General features: G+C 34.5%; 1 long non-coding RNA gene across 1 annotated transcript; it reads right to left on the reverse strand.

Moving 5' to 3' along the window:
• Positions 1-5,420: 5,420 nt before the first annotated feature.
• LOC132752326 (uncharacterized) lies at positions 5,421-12,481 on the reverse strand. The gene is made up of 3 exons (XR_009628805.1): positions 12,323-12,481; positions 9,064-9,159; positions 5,421-6,524 (listed from the first exon to the last, which is right to left on the reverse strand). It is a non-coding gene; the product is annotated as an uncharacterized LOC132752326 (long non-coding RNA).
• Between the last annotated feature and the right edge of the window lie 5,215 nt (positions 12,482-17,696).

Raw genomic sequence — 17,696 nt, forward strand, 5'->3', positions numbered from 1 at the left:
CGCCCTTTCGGGCACAAAATGCAGCTTTCGCTGTCGAGTATGGACCCCGGACATGTCATCAGTTAGGCCCTTAAAGAGTTAATTTTGAAGCACAAAGTGGTGATAATTTACCTCCCTGCAATTTCCACGGAGTATTAGCCAAAGATATGAATTTTGAGCCAAAAGTAGGTCACTGTACGGCGGTCAATGAGAACCTAAATGTACAGTAACCTGTGACAATATGAAAGGGTAGCCCTGAAAAGGGCTGTTGGTGCCAGCAAAAGGCCTGCCTTACAAGCCGTCTATCTGTACTAGGGGCTCACGCACCCTAGCACACCATCCTCGTCGTCTCAGCCTACTTTGTAGGGCCACTCCCCTCGGCATTAGTCAGGACACCGGCAGCTAACTTCATGCAAACTAAGTCGTGCCGCCTTAAACGTTACCCCGAGCTGTAGAGAACATGCGAACTTGCCGCCTTAAACGTAGCATTGGTCCTTCAATCATCTGCCGATGCCCTGTGCCTTCTCAGCGACGTGCACGCTCCGAGGGGAAGTGAGAAGTTCTGGCCAAGTTTCACATTGAGATCAAATAAATATGTATTGACCATACAAATTGAAATTTGATGATTATCACAATTTTGGTTTCATGTAAAAAGCGGAAGGGTGCAAAGTATTAATTGCAAAATTTTGATATTAAAAATACGTGATCATTAATAAGTAGTAAATAGTATATGTTATGTTTATCACATCTATGAACCAACGAATGTTCGAGACTGCATGTGGACCTGACGTAAACAACACATTGATTTTGGTTTGAAAGATGTTCAAATCAAAAATTCAAATATCAAAGTCAAAAATGCATTTACAAAAGTCACAATTTTACAACTATTATTTTAGCTGTTCACACGAATATAATCAAATTTCACATGTTAAAGGGACTCCACTGAGGTTTTTGACTGAAAATATTTTTTCCAGATAAATGTACCATTTGATGTAGGTTTAGACCACTATAATCTATGTATGTGCAAAATTTTAGATCATTCGCGCACTTCGTTTTTCCAGAATAATTATTCCAATTGTTAAAAAATGACCCAAAATGAAAAGCGTTTAAACGCTTTTCACTCAAATCAGGCTAAGAAAAGCATAAAAATACGATTTTAAATTTATTTCAAAGTATATTTCTTAACTATCTTTGCATATATGTCTGTTTAAAGTGCCCCAGCTCATTTATGTAAGAAAGTCAAATGTTATGTTTTAGGCTTTTAAACCTCAGTGGAGTCCCTTTAATCATCGCATTGTCAATATATTTCTGCAAAGTCTGATATCAAATATCATGGAGTTTGATGTAGGATGTATTTCTGTGCAAATATGCAACTATTTTTATTTCATCAAGTATACATTTTTCTTGTAAACAAGTGCACACTTTCTATTGCAACACAATATATGTTAAAATTGGGACACATTATATGTTAACAGTCAAATATTTGTTACAAGAAGCCAAGGGGAAATTACTTAATGCAAGGTGAGCGAGTAGATGTCTGGGTTAAAACAGTATTGTTAATGATGAAATGGGTACTTTTAGGTCAACAAGAATAGATAAGACTAAGTATGTTTGCATTGTTCAAGTACTTTGTTATCATCTTCTTTCATATGCAGTATAGCTCAAACAAAAGGGGAATAATGGCCATTTTTATCGCGCCTTTGAATAAAGATTACAGCTGTTTTCATCTCATGCTTAACCAACTACAAGCACCATACTTAAGGAAGACAATGGATGACGTATTGCAGCCGTGATAAAGTAGCATTGATCCAAGTGAATTTTAATTCTATATGGTCTATGACAAAGCGATTTTCAGAAAAGGAAAGGGAAGTAGTCAGTTCCTGTCTACAGAGCCATGGTTTGATCATAAATGTAACAGCTTCACTAGGTTGTGTTACACGTCAAATATCTAAAGACTAGGCCTTTCTGAGCAGTAAAATGTCAATTTTAACCAAGAGATGTTAATTTCAAGAGACTTGTTAAAGAGGCATAATGCTATGTAATACTCGTGCTAATTTAAAGTACCAAAACGCGAGTTTTCTGACATGAATACTTTCAGAACTTATCCCATATAAATCCGAGTACTTTTAAATCAGATTTTTTTATTCCCAATCTGGCTAGTTCAAATATTGAAATAAGTTTATAGGTAGACAAATGTCTTATTTTACTTGATATTGTCACAAAACATTTTTATACAAGATGTCAAGCTTAGCTACCTATAATCCCGAAAATATTTCTGAATCAAATATAAAACAAGAGCCACCGCCGGGCGGTGGGGGGGGGGGCAACGATTTTTTTCTAAAAGCAAACAAATAGAAAGTTGAAAGAAATAAAAAGAAATTCATAGAAAAAAAGTGAAAAGCCTTAGTATGTCACTAGGTCTAGATCAGCGATTAACAAAGTTCAATGTTAAATTTTTAACTGTGCACATGGTCCAATTTCATAGCTGTAAATCAAACGACAAGAAAGTAGGTCACTAGGTTAAAAACTAGATCAGCTGGAACTGTGCATGTCCACTGCACATCAAAGAACAAGAAAGTATGTCACTAGGTCAAAATCTAGGTCAGCTTATATCAAAGTTCAATTGCACATCTAAAACTGTGCACTTGGTTCAAATTCCATTGCTGTACATCAGAGGACCAGAATGAGGGTCACTAGGTCAAAATATAGGTCAGCTGATATCAAAGTTCAATTTTATAGCCAAAACTGTGCATGTGGTCCAAATTTCATTGCTGTAGGGGACAAGAAATTAAGTCACTAGGTCAAAATCTAGGACAAATGATAACATAGTTCAATTTACATCTTAAACCATGCACATGGTTCAAATTTCATAGCTGTACATAAAAAACCCACAAAAGTGGGTCACTAGGTCAAAACCTTGGTAAGCTGACATTAATGTTCGATTTTGCATCTAAAATTAAGCATATGGTCCAAATTTCATAGCTGTATATCAATGGACAAGAAATTAGATCACTAGGTCAAAACCTAGGCCAGCTGATATCAAAGTTCAATTTTACATCTTAATCCATTACTTCATGAGCATTTTGTGAAAAATGGCTGTTTCCATTGAAAGGTCTCCCGTTACAAGTTCAAATTGCTATAAAACTATAAAAAAAACTGCTTCAATACTTATCAAACTTGGCTCAAGTGTTGACTGGACCATTGCTTTGAAACAACATGCTCAGGCTTAAATTTTCTGTTACCATGGCAATGAGGAGACATGTCAAAATTGCCAAAAAACACTATTTTGCGTTGATTTTTTCCATCAAAATTGATTTCAAAGTGCTGCAACTTCTCAATGGATTGAGATAGAGGCAAATGCTTTTCAGCGTTGGTTAAACGTTCGCTTATGATCGATCTGGGGTCATTTTTAGCCACCCACAAGTCCAAAATTTTCTTGGCGATGAGGGGGACTGCCGCCCCCCTTCAAACCAAACAGAAGGGGGCATATCCCCCTTCTGGCAACCCCCCTGATGTATCTTCTGGTTCGCCGAAAAAGTGGTTATTTTTTTTAACAACATTTCTCAAACAAAAACATGTGTTGGGGGCCTAAATAAGGCATTTTTTTCACCATTTGAGACAACAAAAATGGGGGGGGGGGGGGCATTAAAAGGCGTGTATATCGCGTAATAGGTTAAACTGTGCATATGTTCCAAATTAATAGATAAAGGATACAATATCAGGGCCAATTATAAGTCAAAGTCACATCCAAATTATTCAATATGACAAGCCTTGTTTTGTCCAAGTATAAATCAAAACCATACATAAACAAGAGCTGTCACAGGAGCTAGACAGCGAAGCTCGACTAATAAAATACTGTACGCAGTAAAGAAGACAAAACTATGAAATAAAAATCAATTATGTATAATTATGTATTAATTTAAAAAATAACATTGTTGACATAAATTCCAAGATCAAGGGGTATAATTCTGGAAATAGTTACGCTAGAGTTATGGACCTTGTCACACAACATGTGTGTTATGATAAGAAATATATATTTGAAGTTTGAAGTAGATAACTTAAAAAGTAAAGAAGTTATAATATTTCTTAAAGAAAATCCTAAGTTCAAAGAGAGATAAATTTGTAAATATTGCTTCAAGAGTTATGAACCTTTTCACTTAAAATGTAATTGATGATAAGGAATAAGTATTTGAAGTTTGAGGTAGATACCTTAAAAACTAAAAAAGTTATAGTAAAAAATAACATTTTTCAAGTAAAAAAATCTAAGTTTATGGGGAGATAATTCTTGCAATATTGGTGCTAGAGTTATGAACCTTGTCACATAACATGTGGTTAATGATAAGGTACATATATTTGAAGTATGAAGTTGATCCCTTAAGAAATAAATAAGTAACATTAAAAAATAATATTTTTTAAGGAAAATTCTAAGTTCAAGGGGAGATAAATCTGAAAATATTGGTGCTAGAGTTATGAACCTTGTCACATAAGATGTGGTTGATGATAAGGTACATATATTTGAAGTATGAAGTTGATCCCTTAAGAAATAAAGAAGTTACAGTAAAAAATAGTATTTTTTAAGGAAAATTCTAAGTTCAAGGGGAGATAAATCTGAAAATATTGGTGCTAGAGTTATGAACCTTGTCACATAAGATGTGGTTGATGATAAGGTACATATATTTGAAGTATGAAGTTGATCCCTTAAGAAATAAAGTAGTTACAGTAAAAAAATAGTATTTTTTAAGGAAAATTCTAAGTTCAAGGGGAGATAAATCTGAAAATATTGGTGCTAGAGTTATGAACCTTGTCACATAAGATGTGGTTGATGATAAGGAACATATATTTGAAGTTGATAACTTAAGAAATGACAAAGTTATAGTGAAAAATATTTTACTGCACCAAAACTTTTCTGAAATCTGGACGCCGCTGGGGCGAGTAGGACAGCTCTCCATATACTTCGTATACAAAATTATAACAATTTAACCAAAATTCAATAATTTGACCTTGATGGTCAAGGTCATTTAAAGCTCAATGTCAGTTCAACCATTTAAGGTCTTGTCTAAAATGTTGTTTTGTCAGAGTATGAAGATAATCCAATTATTGATTACCAAGTTACAGTTAATTACAGCAAAAATCAGTACAAATCCAATAACTTAACCTTGAAGGTCAATGTCATAAATTTATGAGCTAAGGTCAAATTGAGTTAAAAATAAATGAAGGTCTTATCCTAAAGAGTGTTTTGTCTTAATATGAAGTCAATCCATTCAATAATAACAATGAATGAGTGTGCCTTAATCTGAGGAAGCCCAGAAGGATACACAATTGTACATTGTGTCATTATGATTAACAGTTCTGCCAAAAAGTTTTAATTTTTTTCCATTGGCTAAGGCCTAAAATAACATTGCAAGAAATGATAACACATACCTGTGTATTTCTTTTTAATATACAAAGTTATGCTAAATATACAATTTTATACTATTAAACAACATACAATCTGATAATTCTATATTATTATTTTACATATTTTCTATACTGACATTCCACCAAATATTGCCCAATATTGGGAACAAAGTGGCCATGCAAGTTTATATTTGAACACTATCACAGACTTTACACAAACTCTTTCATTATGTCTTAATACAGAAAACATAATATGAGCAAAAACTCTCAGCAAAACGTTTTAGATGTAAACATAGTTTACAATATTATTATTTCACAATATCATTACACTTAGAATGTATTAATTGAGGAATTGGTCATTTTTAAACTAGGCAAATATGGTTGTTCCCGTACAAAATATCCTACAGTTACAACTTGGTAAATAAATGGAAAATAAGCACAATGCTCACTCACTATATAGGAAAACCCAATATTTGCCGCGTTTAAAAAGTGTCTCCATTACATGTCTGATACCCTAATATTGTAAAGGTGCATATTTTTTAAACAGTGTATTTATCAAAAGCATATACATTTCCTCAACTTTGGCGTAACAACGTACACATTATACACTTACATCAAATTTCAGAATTTGAACGTTTATATGCTTTAAGTAATTATGTACATTTTTCATACACTGTACTGTATTTCTGCCAAAATTTCCATTTATTTATGGATATCGATTTCATCTGCATTTAAATATCATGAATATACTTCTGCTAAAGTGAAACTATGGTTTTCAAGATGATAGTGAAATTATCATAATATAACTCAGTGTTATAGTTCAGTAATCTACTGAAAACAAAATAAATCAGTAATAAAATAAAGTAATCAACTTTACATGTAAGGCAGTTTTCTTTAAATGTGTCACAACATCTTTTCTTTCTTTTAGTTGTCATTAACATAATTTAACATAAACAATATCATAAAATATCTTTATATTTGAACTCTTTATAATCATTACTGATTGTTCCCCTCTTATGTATTGTTTGTATATATTATATTGCTGTCTGTGGTGGGTTGGGCGAGGGACTATCATAAGATTGGTCCATATCAACTTTGGGTAAAGATACTGTAATACCTCTATTCAGTGGTGCACTCACACTTGTATCCTATAAAATACAATCAAACAAATAATAAACAATATTTAAAAACAAGAGGGCCATGATGGCCCTGAAGTCGCTCAACTGTATATAGGCCCCCAGGGCGGGGCCAGTTTAAACCCCAGGGCTTTTATTTGAACAAACTAGGTAGACACCCATTAGAAGATATTTCACGCTAAACATCTAAGGACTAGCTCGTTGAGTTTTTAAAAAAAAGATTTTTTAAGTTTTAACTATACACATATAGTTAAAAGCAATGACACCCCTAGGGCGGGGCCAGTTTTGACCCCAGGGCTTTTATTTGAACAAACTTTGGAGACACTCACTAGAAGATGTTTCATGCTTGATATCTAAACTCTAGCTATTCTGTTTTTTTTTAAAGAAGATTTTTAAGTTTTTGCTATACACATATAAGGAAAATCAATGTCCCCCAGGGCAGGGCCAATTTTGACCCTAGGGCTTTATTTGAACAAACTTTGAAGACACTAACTGGAAGATGTTTCATGCTAAATATCTTAACTCTAGCTATTTGGGTTTTTTCAAAGAAGATTTTTGCTATACACATAAATAAAATCAATGACCCCCGGGGCAGGGCCAATTTTGACCCAAGGGCTTTTATTTGAAAAAACTTTGTAGACACTCACTAGAAGATGTTTCATGCTTAGTATCTAAACTCTAGCTATTTGGTTTTTTTCAAAGAATTTTTAATTTAAAGTTTTTGCTTTACACATATATTGAAAATCAATGACCCCCCGGGCAGGGCAAATTTTGACCCCAGGGCTCTTATTTGAACAAATTTGGTAGACACCCATTAGAACATGGTTCATGCTAAATATCTTAGCTCTAGCTCTTTGGGTTCTTTAAAAGAAGATTTTATACATTTTTACTATATGCATATAGGGAAAATCAATGACCCCCTGGGGCGGGGCCAATTTTGACCCCAGGGCTTTTTTTTAAACAAACTTGGTAGACACCTATTAGAAGATGTTTCATGTTAAATATCTTAGCTCTAGCTCTTTGAGTTCTTTAAAAGAAGATTTTATAAGAATTTACTATATGCATATAGAGAAAATCAATGACTCCCTGGGGCGGGGCCAATTTTGACCCTAGGGCTTTTATTTGAACAAACTTGGTAGACACTCATTAGAACATGTTTTATACTAAATATCTTAGCTCTAGATCTTTGGGTTCTTTAAAAGAAGATTTTATAAGTTTTTACTATATGCATATAGGGAAAATCAATGAACCCCTGGGGCGAGGCCAATTTTGACCCCAGGGCTTTTATTTGAACAAACTTGGTAGACACCCATTAGAACATGGTTCATGCTAAATATCTTAGCTCTAGCTCTTTGGGTTCTTTAAAAGAAGATTTTATAAGTTTTTACTATATGCATATAGGGAAAATCAATGACCCCCTGGGGCGGGGCCAATTTTGACCCCAGGGCTTTTATTTGAACAAACTTGATAGACACTCATTAGAACATGTTTCATGCTAAATATCTTAGCTCTAGCTCTTTGGGGTTTTTTAAAAGAAGATATTTTAAGTTTTTTCTATCGGTTGCCATGGCAACCAGAGTTCTGCATGGAATTAAATTCTTTGAACAATTTTTAAAGGTGACCACCAAAGGAACATTCCTGTGAAGTTTGGATGAAATTGGCTCAGCGGTTTATGAGGAGATGTCATTTAAAGTAAATGTTTACGGACGGACGGACGCCGGACTGACGACGGACGGACGCCGGACGAAAAGCGATCACAAAAGCTCACCCTGTCACTTTATGACAGGTGAGCTAAAAAAAAAACAAAAACAATACTTAAACATAATGAAAGACAAGACTTCAGAACACTAAACTTTATATCACTATTACATTATATACACATAATTATCTTTACGAGCCGACATATATTTTAACTCTAAATATTGCAACAGTGCACCAGTCAACGGTTACTCTGTCTGCCTGCCTGCCTGCCTGCCTGCCTGTCTGTCTGGACAGCTGTGGTGGGTGACAAATGAGGGATCATATAATAAATGTAGATGTATAATAAACTTAAGTGACAGTAATGAAGAGATGATTCATCAGACAAGCCAAATATAAAATATAACTTTACTTCCAATCTAAAATTAAGTAAGTATCTCTATCTTATATTTTCATTCTCTTTGAAATACTATAATTATACAAAACCAAGGTCATATGATGCGCCAACTACCTCTTAATTCTGGATACATATCATCAAATATTAGAGTTATTGCAACAGGATTGAATTCTGCAGAAGATTTAGCTTGAGTGGTCACAAGATGTGGAGTTAGTGACTTTTATTCAGCAATATCCACAGCAGTCAAATACAAGTCCCTGTTAACATTTACATAACCCTTTTTATCATGCCCCTCTTAATCTTGACATTTTCAACCATTCAGCACTGAAAGTTTGAGCAATGTGCAGCAGATTATACCCATATATTATATATATAATCTTCTGTGTGTCTAAATGATACTTTCAGTATGTACAGTAATAACAGAGTTATAAATTGACAGAAAATATAATACACTACCTGACTTTCCACTGACTGAAACATCATTCTGTAACTGTCAGGTTTCTGTGATATTGGTGAAATATTTGGAGAAACTGGATATGCTGGAAAACCAGGCTGAAATATGATGGTTCAACATTTACTTATACTGGAATATAAATTAAATAAATAACTAATGAAAGACACAGTGATTTATATCAAACTCTGAATCTAACTCATTTGTTTCTTTATGAAATGTTTTAAGTTGAGGATATAATAGATAAATTACACAATGGTCCCTGAAAACAAAGACAAATCATTTTCCAGAACCACTGTATACAGACTACAAGAATTAGAGTTTACAATAATGTTGAACTTTTGCTTTACAAGTGTTCTAAAACACTCCGCTAGGCAGAGCATTATATGCCCGAAAGTGTTTTGTTTCTTTAGTAAGGATGAAGCATTTGTAAGACATGGGAATTTAATAAAGTATTACCTCCTTCAAATATCAATCATCCTATGAAGTTTGAATATTGTGGGCCAAATGGAACTTAAGTTATGCTCCGGAAACTGTTTTCAGTTTAAAGGTAATACTGACCTTGAACTTTGACCTTGTGACCCCAAAATCAATAGGGGTGTTCTACCCAATATAGACAATCATCCTATGAAGTTTGATCAATGTTGGCCAAATGGAACTTCAGTTAGGGTATGGAAACTGTTTTCAGTTTTAAAGAAATAATGACCTTGACCCTTGACCTCTGTGACCCCAAAATCAATAGGGGTCTTCTACCCAATATGGACAATCATACTATGAAATTTGAATACTGTGGACCAAATAGAACTTAAGTTATGTTCTGGAAACCTTGCTCAGTTTTAAGGTAATAGTGACCTTGACCTTTGACCTTGTGACCCCAAAATCTATAGGGGTCTTCTACCCAATATGGACAATCATCCTATGAAGTTTGAATATTGTGGGCCAAATGGAACTAAAGTTATGCACCGTAAACTGTTTTCAGATTTAAGGTGATAGTGACCTTGACCTTTGACCTTGTGACCCCAAAATCAATAGGGGTCTTCTACCCAATATGGACAATCATCCTATGAAGTTTGAATATTGTGGGCCAAATGGAACTAAAGTTATGCACCGGAATCTGTTTTCAGTTTTAAGGTGATAGTGACCTTTACCTTTGACCTTGTGACCCCAAAATCTATAGGGGTCTTCTACCCAATATGGACAATCATCCTATGAAGTTTGAATATTGTGGGCCAAATGGAACTTAAGTTATGCACCGTAAACTGTTTTCAGATTTAAGGTGATAGTGACCTTGACCTTTGACCTTGTGACCCCAAAATCAATAGAAGACTTCTACCCAATATGGACAATCATCCTATGAAGTTTGAATATTGTGGGCCAAATGGAACTAAAGTTATGCTCCGGAATCTGTTTTCAGTTTTAAGGTAATAGTGACCTTGACCTTTGACCTTGTGACCCCAAAATCAATAGGGGTCTTCTACCCAATATGGACAATTATCCTATGAAGTTTGAACACTGTGAGCCAAATGGAACTTAAGTTATGCTCCGGAAACTGTTTTTAGGTTTAAGGTAATAGTGACCTTGACCTTTGACCTTGTGACCCCAAAATCTATAGGGGTCTTCTACCCAATATGGACAATCATCCTATGAAGTTTGAATACTGTGGGCCAAATGGAACTTAAGTTATGCTCCGGAAACTGTTTTCAGTTTTAAGGTAATAGTGACCTTGACCTTTGACCTTGTGACCCCAAAATCAATAGGGGTCTTCTACCCAATATGGACAATCATCCTATGAAGTTTGAATATTGTGGGCCAAATGGAACTTAAGTTATGCTCCGGAAACCAAATTGCTAACGGACGGATGAACAGACGGACGGACACCAGGGGGTAAAACATAATATGCCCGAAATTTTTTCGGGCATATAATAAAAGTGAAAAATGATTCAGTTAAAAACTAGAAATGTGTCCATAGGACACGGGTGCCCCCACCGCGCCACTGTTCTGTCAATCTTATGACTCTAGGTCAAATATTTTTTGAAAACTAAAAATCTTTTACTAAAGTACAGGGCAAGAACTTTACAAATACTGAATAAATCCAAAAGCAAACCCCAAGGTGCATAAGTACACATGCTGACCAACATTCTTGAAAACTTTCAGGCCTACAAGTGAAATACTTTTTGAGCTATGCATGAACAAGTTGAAAATTGCAAATTTATACTACTGTAAGTCAAGGGCAATACCTCTAACAAAACTGAAAAACTCTAGGTCAAATACTTTTTTCCACATGCAAAATCCCAGGTGCATAGCTTCACAGTGATGTGAATCATTATTCCTGTATTTTTGTGATGTTGATCATTATTCCTGTAAAGTTGGTTGATTCTAACTCAAGCACTCAAGGAACAAATAACAACATAATGAAACAGTTTTTACTAAGTCAAGGGAAATAACTCTACAAATACTGGATAAATCCACAAGCGAAACCCCAGGTGCAAAACATAATATCCTGATCAACCTTCCCGTAAGGTTTAATGACTCTATGTCAAATCCTTTTTGAGTTGCATGCGACACAAGTTAAAAATTGCAAAAAAAATTCTAAGTCAAGGGCAATAACTCTATAAATACTAAAAATATCCAGACAAAAATACCCAGGTGCACAACTACACATGCTGATCAACATTCCTGTAAAGTTTCATGACTCTAGGTCAAATACTTTTTGAGTTACATGCGACACAAGTTGAAAATTGCAAAATTTTACTAAGTCAAGGGCAATAACTCTAAAAATGCTAAAAATATCCAGATGAAAATACCCAGGTGCACAACTACACATGCTGATCAACATTCCTGTAAAGTTTCATGACTCTAGGTCAAATACTTTTTGAGTTACATGCGACACAAGTTGAAAATTGCAAAATTTTACTAAGTCAAGGGCAAGAACTCTAAAAATACTAAAAATATCCAGACGAAAATACCCAGGTGCACAACTACACATGCTGATCAACATTCCTGTAAAGTTTCATGACTCTAGGTCAAATACTTTTTGAGTTACGTGCCACACAAAAGTGAACGGACGGACGGAAGGACAAGGGTAAATCTAAATGCCCGCCACTTAAGTGGGGGCACAAAAAATCCAACAATTAACCTTTGACAAAATAGTATGGTCAGTATACACACTACTTTACTCTTAATTCATTCACTTGTAAGCTATGCACCCATCAGTTTAATCTCTTATTACAGATTATTATAAAATATGCTATAGAAATTTCAAACCTAAATTTGAACAGGTCTGTATCCTGGTAATTCAGTTGACTGTCTCACATTTCCTGTTCCATTTGTCATTTCTCCAGGTATAGCAGGTCTCGGACGTTAATTTTGTTGTTGCTGTTGTTGTAACTGTTGTTGTTGCAACTGCTGCTCCTGTAACTGCTGTTGTTTTTCTGTTGCTGTTGTTGTTGTCCTTTGTTGTTGTTACATCACCATTTGTAGAAGTCTCTGTTGCTGTTGCTGCTGCAGTTGTTGTTGCTGCTGCTGAATTCGTTGTTGATTTTGTACAACTTGCTGTCTTGCTTGTTGGTCCTGCTGCTGCTGAATCTCTTGTTGCCGCTGTTGTTGTGCTAGTTCATTTTGACCTTGACCAGCTTGTTGCTGATGCATTAAACTATTTAGTCTTTTCTGAGCTTCAGCATGTTGTTTGTTCAATTCAGCAATTTGTGAGGCAAGAAAATCTCTGTCAGCACATGCAGCCATGTGGTCATGTGACCTTTCAGAAGAATTTGACTGGTCTTGTGAAGATGAATTATTTTGGTCATTAGACCGTAATGTCTGAGGTCTGTCCTTTGGTACAACAGATATTGGTTGATTTTTCTCATAAAATGATAATGGTAATTGTTGAGACACTCTGAAAGGCAGCCCAGTAGAATCTGATGGCAAGGGTATTCCTACATTACTCTGTACTAGAGGTGTAGTTCTGGGAACATTTACAGAGTTTACTTGGACAGTTTCAGAAACTCTAACCTGTGACTGAGAGACTGGTTCTCCACTCTGTCCTCTCACTGGTTGCTGGCTTACACTATTTGGGTTGAGGACTTGAGCTAGACTTGTTGTACATAGTCCAGGTAGCTCAACAAAATCATCATGTAGAGCAGAACTCTCTACACTTGATATATACTCCTGGTAGTCTAACAGTGAGCCTTGCTGTCCTACAATATCAAACATTTTTAGCTTAAAATGAAGGCTTTAAAAGATAAAACAAAAACCATCATCATAATATAAGAAGATATGAATCACATGTTTCAAGAGTTTAAGAAAGGTGTCTTAATAAGAGCTTTGCTGAGACAGGCCAACATACCTCCAATGGCAAATTCAAAAGAAGGTAATACAGACAAAAATGCCTTCAAGATAAATCCTTTAAAAGTTATCCTGTATAAACCAATAATGTTACAGTAAATTTGCTTTAAAAGTGGCATTACTCTTTCAATAATATGTTGACTGCAGCAAAAATTTAAACTTGATATAACATACATTCCAAATAAACACACATTTATTGAAATTCTTCATTAGTAATCCTGCGAAAATCAGTAAGTTCAAAGTAAACTTGGTTAAAAAGTTATCCTGCAGAAAAGCAAAAACCTTGACCTGTGTTTTGATATGACATACTTGCATGTCAAATATAAACACAATCATTGGAAACCACGGTTGGATTGACAACATATCATACCATAATATGTCCCAAAGTTTCTTCTGACATATGCAATGGTACAATACTATATTTTCGCATACCTGCAAAATGCTCCCAATCAGAATGTTTTTGTTTTTTTTGTAAACATCTCGTCGGCTCGAGGGTAAAATATGTTTTTATTCTAAGAAATAGTTAGAATATGAAAAATAATGTAGCAAAAAAAAGAACATTGGTTTTCAGATCCCCTTTCAAAATTCCATTTTATTTAGTTCCACCCATTGTTTTCTCGTTTAGGGCACACGCATTTGTTTACTTGGGGACCATATGCCGCTTTTCATGGAATGGCACTAACGTGTCACATTGAAGGTTCCATGATAACCGCCATATGAACACATCTGCGGATGTTTCAAATTCTAAATTTTGCCAGTTCATGTTAAATGTTGAATTCTGCTTAAGCCGGTGCTAGGGGACGTGGACGGTAACTTGCACTTGACAGTACCGTTCATGAACGACTCAATCAAACCGAGCCTGCAACATTTTCAATTTTGCCGCGTTGGGCTTTCTTTAGGGATTCTTATTTCACTCTATTTTTAGTACTTAAAAAAAAATTTAAAAAACATTTAAAGTTTTACTGCATAGTTTAAACCTGAAAACGGTATAAAGTTGTTTTCTTTTTCCTATATGCTTTAACTCGAACTCCAAAACAGATTTCTACAACACTTGGATAATTAATTCATCTTTATCTAGCAATAACTATGATCTGCCTATACCACTAGTATACATGTATTTTGACATTGATATTTCATAAACGTATCAATGAGCATTCTACGGAAGAGCATTAGTGCCAGGTGTATTTTTTTAATAACTCGAAATTTCGAGCTACTAACTCGAAATTTCGACTTACTTATCTCGAAATTTCGACTTACTAACTCGAAATTTCGAGTTACTAACTCGAAATTTCGAGTTACTTATCTCGAAATTTCGACTTACTAACCCGAAATTTCGACTTACTAACTCGAAATTTCGACTTACTAACCCGAAATTTCGACTTATTAACTCAAAATTTCGACATACTAACTCGAAATTTCGAGTTATTTATCTCGAAATTTCGAGTTACTAACTCGAAATTTCGACTTATTAACATTACAAGAATGGCCAAAGTTATTAGTTAGATGGTATAAGATATAGTAGGGAGTGTCGTTGAACGATGGAGATGGAGAAACGGGTGCCTGGACAAAAACTATTGAAATTTAACTTAATGGCATGTACACACCGACCTAAAAAATACAAGGCTTCCTTTAATTTGTACGTTCAGGCGTTCTTCAGACGTTGTATTGTATCCCATCTGTTCGAACATATTTTTTCACTAATCATATTCTTCTCATCCCTGCAAAAAAACGATCCTATACTTCACGTGTGGGACATCTGAGGAAAGTATCGCGGCGTGGCCAAAAAAGGGCGTGCTGAGGCCTTTGTCAAAATTGTTGGACTGACTATATTTCTTGTAAAATCGGATGCTTTTATATTATTCCCAACATATATATAACAACAAGTTTCACTTTTATCAACTTTTATCAACACAATATGAATCAAAGTACATGTATTAGTAAATAATGAATAATGTTACAAAAACATTATTAGTATAAAGAAACGTGACAGACTAGCTGGCGTATACACGTCATTTAAAACTTATTAACACATGATATTGCACAGTTTACAATAGGGTGGGTTTTGGACTTGTTGTTTCTCCACATGATGGTTGTATGTGTACTTAAGAAAAAGAAACACCCGGTTAACACGGAAATGTGGAAAGTGTGATTTTACAACCCCCTCCACAAAAAAGCGAAGGATATGGACAATTTGACCCTATTAAATTGTTCTGTTAAATAAATGTTAAAGGTGCTCTGTCAATGTGCAACAGCTACACACGAAAGAAAGTATCTTAAATTCAATCCGTGCTTTCACCCGCAACCAATGAAAGTCGTGCAATGTAAGTCGAAATTTCAAGTTACTAAGTCGAAATTTCGAGTTACTAAGTCGAAATTTCGAGATAAGTAACTCGAAATGTCGAGTTAGTATGTCGAAATTTCGAGTTACTTAGTCGAAATTTCGAGTTAGTAAGTCGAAATTTCGAGTTAGTAACTAGAAATTTCGACATACTAACTCGAAATTTCGAGTTAGTAAGTCGAAATTTCGAGATAAGTAAGTCGAAATTTCGAGTTAGTAACTCGAAATTTCGAGTTAATAAAAAACATACACCTGGCACTAATGCTCTTCCGTAGCATTCCCATTAAGGTAAAGGCTAAATTGCGAATCAACTTATATAATAGTGGTTTTCTCTCCTACATAACCAAGAAATCATATGCTCAGCTGAAATTATATTAAAAAGGGTCATTTCATAGTTCTAAACTTCTCGTGTTATAACTTATGTTGTATATTTCGAATATTCGAATAGCTTTTAAATTTAGACCTGAAACAGAATATAGTAAGAGTTATTTTGAGAATTTCAGTTTAGGTCTGCAGTTAGGTCAAGTTAAGAAAATAAACTATGATTGATATACAAGAAAAATATTATCATATCTTATTCCTAAGAGCTTGAATTATATTATACATGTGGTATATATTTGAATTATTATAGTCATGAGGATCATCCTGAGGTGAAGACAGAGGGAGATGGTGAGAAGAAAGACAATGTTGCTGACAAGAAAACAAAGAAGGATAAATGAGCGCAATGTTACAACTCCTGGTGCTGGTCATAATTCAATAAATGACAATTTTGTTATAATGTTAGCTATAAAATACAACAGCTGGTATATGCCAGGTACATGTTGTGCTTGTGCAAGAAGTAACAAGAAGGTGGCAACATTTTAACAGATTTATATTTTAAACAATTGAAACAATGTGTTCAGAACTGCAAACTAAAGATTTGATACACATTTGTTGTTAACATGAGTTTCCTCTACTTTCTGTGTTTTTATCTAATTCATAAGGTCATTTTAAAGAAGTGTCTTAGTAAAAATGTATCATAAAGTAGAGTACATGTTCATAAAGGATTACTAATTGCTGAGTTAGCATTTTCTGAGGATGCTAGCGGTATAGCTGTAGTAAAACATTTTATGTATGTGTACTTCTTTTAAATATAGTAAAAATTATATCACTTAGAACCTATTTTTTGTACATGGGCTTTTTTATCAATTCATTATTTTTTGTTCATTCAAATTTAATTTCAAAATTGCTATGCATGTTAAATTGAAATATTTAAAAAACAAAACAAAGAAATTCTGGATTTTAGATTTTATTTAGAATCTCGGCAGTTTTCTTGATACACGTCGAGCAAAGTTCTCATTCTTAGCTTGAACAGATCACATTATGGCAGCCTGTGTTTTTACTTTCTTGTCTTTTATCTTATATTCATGAATGGAAGGAAGTGTTCTTGTAATTAACTGTGTATGTCTTGTAAATTTCAATAACTTGGGTAGTTTCTTTCTTCATGTATTTTTTAAAACTTTATTGTTATCAAGTTAATGACTGTCTAATATATTCCGAAATGGCCGCTTCGTGAGCCGCGAGGTAGTTAAAATGAATGGTTACCGATTTCTATCCGCCTGGCGCCTGGTATAGTGGTAGGAATTGGGAGGTACATGGTATGCAAGCAAAAGGTGTCTCACAAGTCAAAATGGCTGGCCCTTTCAGTAGAGGTGACACTATAATAAACAAGACCTTTACCTTTTATATTGTTCCAAGGCAGAAGTTTAAGAGAGAGATCTTTAATTGCTATAAAGAAGAAATTGGTGTCCAGTCTAGTAAAGTTATTTGATAAAGCTTCCTCTGCAAACTCAACTTTTTTTGTTTTTCATTTGTTCTCAAGGAATTCCTAGTTTCCAGAATTTTATACTCGCACCAATAGGTTATAAATGTTGTTGCAACAACTCAGTATTGTTAGTTTGGTTATAATTTTTGTAATTC

Source organism: Ruditapes philippinarum, unplaced genomic scaffold (genome assembly GCF_026571515.1).
Source record: "Ruditapes philippinarum isolate M1 unplaced genomic scaffold, ASM2657151v2 ctg606_1_1_1_1, whole genome shotgun sequence".
NCBI lineage: Eukaryota > Metazoa > Mollusca > Bivalvia > Venerida > Veneridae > Ruditapes > Ruditapes philippinarum.